The sequence below is a fragment of the Calidris pugnax genome, unplaced genomic scaffold, assembly GCF_001431845.1.
Source record: "Calidris pugnax isolate Ruff unplaced genomic scaffold, ASM143184v1 scaffold95, whole genome shotgun sequence".
NCBI lineage: Eukaryota > Metazoa > Chordata > Aves > Charadriiformes > Scolopacidae > Calidris > Calidris pugnax.
Window position 1 is genome coordinate 14547652 of NW_015090885.1, and position 6646 is coordinate 14554297.

The window sequence follows — 6646 nt, forward strand, 5'->3', positions numbered from 1 at the left end:
TATATCAGATGTTGCCCTGCCCTGACAGGGGTTCTCTCCCCTCCCCCCCCCCCCCTTTTTTTTTTTCAGATGTAGCGTCATCTGACATTTAAGTTAGTAACAGTCTGTTGTTTTAGCAATGAAATAAAAACAGATCTTGCTGGGAAACACTATGTGGCTGGGAAAAGCTCTTCTCTTCCTTTCTGATTGATTTTGGAAAGATTAGTATACCCAGACCAATTCTAACAGTATATTATCCTTCTTAGTAGTTTCCCTCTCGGTCCAGTCAAAGTTATCAAAAAACCCTACACTCTAAACTTCCTTAAATTCTGTTTGAGGGGAAAAAAATACTTAGAGCTAATTTAAGGAAGGAATTTCTTTTTATTACTGTTATTACTTACTAGCCAGATTGAGCCAATCTTAGGACTGAAGTGCATCTTCACAGGTTTCACTGCCTTTAAAAAGTGTGATGGAACTTAAGCCCTCACAGAAGCACAGTAATAGGGCTCATGGAATTCACTATCTGGTACCAAATATGCTAAAAGTACACATTTCACAAGCAAAGTTCTGTTTCTTGGAATAACAGACCTTGTGCCCTTATGAAATTTCTAGATCAGCTTGAATTACATTCTATCTACAGTTTGCCTACAGAGGCAGTTCTAATAATGCTAGAGAAAGAAATAGTTAAGTGCCTCAGAGACAGCTACTGAACAGTTGAAACATTAAAAAGTGGTTCAAAACTATATTTGTGTGCCCCTCTATTCATCTATCCATCCTCAGAGACTAATTTATTAGTGACTAGTACCAGTTTCTCATGTTGTGTGAGTCACTGCACTTTTAACACAGTCACCTGTTTAATGAAATTCCATCATAGAAATCCTAATCCTAGAATGCCTCTCTCCAGTGCTCAGAGAGGAGGGAAAGCATGAACTACCAAGAGCAAGCAGTGAATGCTGTCTGTAAATTGTTTGTTTGTGCTCTATGTAATACATTCTGCAGTTGAAGAGTGGTATTTTTTTCCTAATAGCCAAACAATTCTCTTTCTAAATTGACGCTTTTTTGTTCTTTTCTGAAAAAGAATTATGTCCACATATAAATCTACTCACATTAGCTGCAACATTTTAAGCTATAGCACTGTGTAAAACAGCAGAGCTCTGCTCAGAGGGCCCTTTCCTGCATACTGTAACTAAGATTTTTTTCTGTATTTTACATGTTATCTATTGTAACTAATGAGGAAAAGAAAACATTGCCTTCAGCTATTTGCCTGGAAGATTACATAAGTATCTTTAAAGAAAAAAAATCAAAATCAAAACAAAACCAAAAACCCCAAACCAAAACAAATGGAACTATTCAAAATAAAGTACAGTGCTTTCTATAGCAGGCTTACAGTAAAACTCATTTTTCATCCAGGTAATCCATATAAATTGCCAAAAGAAGACAGGAATAGAATCCAATGGTTTTCCTGATAACTGCCATTCTATCTCTGAGCTACAAAATTTTTTCCCTTAGTTAACATCTGATTTTTATAGCAAAAGTCCCTTCCCTCTTTAAAAACACCCCTCTTATGAAACACAGATATGTGATTTTAAGCATACAGAATTTAGATCTACAATCTGGCAGTAAAGCCTCATTGTTCATACAGAATATTACTCTATCAAATAAATAAAAATTTCCAACAGAGCAATTTTCAAGAAAAAAAAAAATATTAAAAAAAATGCATTTGCCACAGGAAATGTGTATATAGCAAAATACCTTTTATTAAAGCCTGCTGTGAAATGTACTGTTTTGGCATTTGAAAAATGGATTGCAGAACATATTAAGAAAACTCTATTCAAAGGAATGCGTCTAATTTAGGTCAGAATCTCTTCTGAGCAATTTCGCTCTTAGGCCAAGTAGATAATTCAGCTTAGCATCACTTTGCAGCAGGAGATGAAGGGAAACTGCACCCAGCAGGTCTCCAAGAGAACTTAGATATCTAGGAATGCATTTATTGACTTCTGTGCTGATCTGAAACAGCTCTTTATAAGATCAAAGCATACTGATACTAAGATAAAAATACTGTCATTTTAAAACAGTGCTACAACCACAATTAAAAAAAAGTCAATCAGTGGGAGAACAAGGAATTCAGATTATTTGAGTAATAATTGAGACATAACATTTTAAAATAACAAAGTAAAGGTAAGGAGTATATTAATTTTTCAACTACAGTTAACTGTTTAGCGAACATTCTCTGCTGTTTCTCCTGGGGGTTACACTTGGCTTTTTAGGTGTTCATTTTGAGCACTAATGCCCACTTAAGCCACTAGTATAACTCCCACTGCTGTCACAAGTGGGACACAAGTGTCACATACCTAGAAACACAGGATAAACATATCACTGTCTGCTTAGTTATGCATAGGCCTGCCACTGCTTGTGAGACATTCTGATCTGCATGAATTTATTTTTACCAATATCTCTGTGAGGCAGAGATATGTTTTCCTCTGGCCACACTGATAGTAAACATATGGATGTTTTGCTTATGGTCACAGTGAAAATTTCATGGTGGAGAGTCAGATCTAGCTCCTCTGGGTTCCTGTCCAGCACTTTAATCCCTTGCTTCATTTTCTAGTCACCTTTATAAAGTCCACCCCTTTGCAGATTATCTGTTTTTACATGACTCTTTAGGGTTGAACAGCAGGGAGAATTCAGAGACAAAACTTGAGAGAGGTAATTTACTCCTAACACTTTTGAACTTCCTGTGAAACCTTTTACCACCCCCTTAACAGGATTTGCAAATCATTCTGTGAGAGGGTAAATAAATAAATAAATCACCACCTCTTTCTTACCCTTTGTAACCAACTCTTGGTGGGATAAGCAAGCAGAGATCCACTGCCATGGACCAGAATTTCCATGGGCAACATCATGTAAGAATTTGGTCTTGGTAACTCAGTAGTGGTAAAAAGCTCAAAGAGAAGTATGTGGTGCTTAAGCTAAATTATTCACATGGATCTTGTATGGCACATAGGATATATTCTTCTTCTACATTCACTATCATGTACCACCTCTATAAACGTACAGAATATAATTTCATACCAATTGGAACAGACAAACCGCCAAAAGCCCACCAGCTTTTCCCTATCCCTTTAGTTAATTAGCTCTTGGGTTAAAAACATACATCAATGGAGGCCTTGCCTCTTTCTCTGTTAAATTGAAGGTTGCCTCTAAGCATGCGTTGCTCACAGATAAAATAGTGAATGTGTGAGAGGTAACTGGAGAACTAGCAGGAATGGTAAGGACCAGAAACAGAACCATTAATGGTTGTGTCGCTACCTGCCGTAGGAGGTAGAACAATTTTCATACGTTGATGAGCACATCTACAAGGCAGAATATTCTGCCCACTTATTCTATGTCTTGCTATATATCTCAGGGGAGGAAAGATTAAGTTTTATCCCGGAAGTTTAAATACATCCCTATATTTTCCCTTATGTTTTTGGCCTTCCAATTGTTGTAAGCTGTGTGTTCTTTCCTTCTACAGGGAGATAATTTTTAGTTTTCACTAGTGTCATATCTCTAAAAGAACAGTGGTTCAATGGAGTTCTTGTAGTGAAGAACAAGAAAAGACAAAAACATAAGAGGTGGCTTGTTCTGTCTGATTAACAACAAATACCTGTACTTAGCTTTACAAAAATTTCTTACTTTTGCCACTTGGACTCTCTAGACTTTTGTGTAAGTGATGTTGCCTTTTTGTGGCTTTCCCTCCAGAAAGTGAGGTCTATTCTTTGTGCTAACAGAATTCTCCTTCAGCAAAAGTTGTGGAGCTCTGTGTCTTTAAAAAGATAATGATGAGTCCTGGTTCTAAAGCCTTTTGTGAGTCTTGTGCAATAACTATGCCTATTCTCTGTACACATCAGTAAACAATTGTGCTTGGTCTCCCTGCACTCCTGAAATGTTGGATGTGTTTCTGTAATTGTCTTGATGTGTAATGAATTTAATGTCTCATAATTGCACTGCAGGGGATTAATACCACTATGCAGTCTAGGGACATCTTTTGGTGATTAAAACTTCTTCTATGCAAGACCATATTTTATAGCAAAAGCAAGATGAATCTAAGTCTGTTGCTTCTTGAATGGCAGGTGAAACTGTTGAAGGGTGACATGTAATGGACCCTTTTCAAAAAGGAGTGAGAATCAGTGCCCTCTCTTGGTTAGAAAAAAGATATATAAAGCAGCCCTATGAGAGTGTTTATCAGTTCCCTCTGCTGGCTACAAAGCCCACAGCCAGATGAGCAGCTGTGTTTGCGGAGGCGAAGGTCTTAAGTTCTATTCCCAATGCTGCGTGCATGTGGTAAACTGATGACTGTGGTGTCTGTGCACGTATGTGGACATCATTCTTTATAGGGTCTCATCAACAACTACACTGAGTTCAACATAAGGGCACTCAAAAATAATATGGAGTTCCTGGGAGGTAAGAAACTTTCCTTTTAGGATCTGAGAAGCATGCTAGCAGCTGTGCCATTCATACTACTATGCAGCTAGAGCATCCTTCTGTTACCCATCATATGCACACCTTGCTTTTTCCACCTCTTCAAGAAAAGCGTCTGTGTGTTCATTACATTCAGTTTAGAGACATCTGGTCAGTTATCACAAATATTCTTGGCAATCCCAAATTGTAACACTTCAGAATGTCAGCTTCTGAGAACTCCATCTTTGCACAAAAGCAATAAATGGTACCAATGAGAACACTCCAGCCTAAAAAAACCCCACAAACCAAAACAAAACAGAAAAAGAACCTAGCCAGTTCTTTTCCATTCTTACAGGGAAAGGCCTATATAATCTGGTTATGCAACTGCAGAAACAGGTCATACAATTTATGCAGACACTCTGAAATAATGTTGAGGTATAAAAAAAATACTGCAAACTTGAGAAAGAGTTTCCATTTTAAATAAATATCCACAGCACTAACTCCTGGATCAGGTATGATAGTTCACTTCAACTCCTAGGAATCTATCACAGCAACATAAAGGATACTCATAACCTATCAAAGGGAGAATGAGTCAAAACTAACAGCTTGACATACTAGATGTCATAGGTATATTAAAAACCAGATTTTTGAAACATCTGCAGCTATGTTTCCTGCTAACTTAAAAAGCAACCACTCTTTCCAGACCAACACACTGCTGCATTCTTCTCTCTGAAAGGAAAGTAAGAAGTGGACACTAGCATACTGTAGACTCACACAGGGAACTTCAAGCAAAGCATTTGACCATTTTTGCAGTTGAAAAATCCAGAGAGCAAAACAAGTTTCTAACAAAACCCCGTGTTATGATGCAAAGCAACAACACTCATATATAATACACTACAGTCCCTGAAATGGAGATGCTTACATTGCCTCTCATTTACTCAACATAATTTTCAAAGGGACGGCATGGAAGATGGCACAGCCCCAGGGACACTCAAACCAAATACAATCAACTTACCACTGAAGAAATCTAGCAAGCAAGTCTGCTTATGCCAGCACACAACTTACCTCTGTTCTGCCCTTCTTCCCACCGTGTGTGGAGCTCCAGTGAATGCAGAATGTCAGAACAAGGGTCTTGTATGTGGCTCAGAGACCAGAATTCCTCTTTCAATTTGCCTTTAAAAAAAAGAAAAAAGGAAAAGAAAGTGCTCAGATATTTCCCAGTATTTCTTTGTAGATGAATTAGGTGATTTAGTCCAACTCTTCAGTTGATGGACATTAATATAAAACACACAACTGGGACTCTTGTTGGCAAATCTCAGCAAAAAGTCAAGAGGTATTTACTTTAGGTCAAAGTTGAGCAATAAAAACAGGCTTGTAAGGAAAGTTATGTTGCCAACATTGATATATCTGTCACCTGCACTATAGATAAAAAGCAAGTGAAGAGTAGTTAAGCAAGTACATCCCACAAGCACTAACATTCACACAAAATGTATTTTAGAAAATGAAGGAAAAAAGACAACACTCAGTACTTATTTCCTTTCAGTCAGTGGCTTGAATTGAACTTACTATAGTAGCACATCACATTGTTCGCTGCAGAAAAATGCAAAGCTTAGGCCTTTAGGAGTAAGTCTCTTGTGCTTTACTGGTTCCAAAAATGTCAGTGCTTGTCAAACTGTTTTTGAAATAAAACCAAAACCATGTTAATAAAATGAACTTTCCAAGACAATGCTGGCCAAATCTGATTCTTAGATTTCTTTTCAGTAATAAGCTGCCTCTGTGGTTGCTGAGCTGATAGGGAGGAGGATTTAAAGGGCCGAAGCCAAGTTCTGGTTAACTCAGAGGGTAAAAAAAGAGCTCTCAAACAGAGCACAAGCCCTCCAATGAATGGAAAGATTTTTGCTGAGGGTGGGCAGCGCTTAGCAAAATCCAGCTGTGCTTTCAAAAATGGCTGTAATCATTATTAGGCTCCTTTTGAATGTATTCCGAGACTGGAATACTTGTTGTGGCTTCAATTTGTGATGTGCTGCTGTAGATTACTGGACAAAACTTGGTACCTGTGCAATGCAGAATTCACAGGCTGGATGTCCTTTCACAAGAGCTACCCTGCCTATTTCACAGAATCACAGAATCACAGAATTGTAGTGGTTGGAAGGGACCTCAGAGATCATCGAGTCCAACCACAAAAAAAAAAAAAAAAAAAAAAAAAAAAAAAAAAAAAAATTACTTT

At 37.7% G+C, this 6646-nt stretch overlaps 1 protein-coding gene across 2 annotated transcripts in view; it reads left to right on the forward strand.

Annotated features, from left to right (window-relative positions):
- The window catches only part of COL8A1 (collagen, type VIII, alpha 1), a 91927-nt gene that overhangs the window by 489 nt on the left and 84792 nt on the right, over positions 1 to 6646 (forward strand). The window lies entirely within an intron of this gene.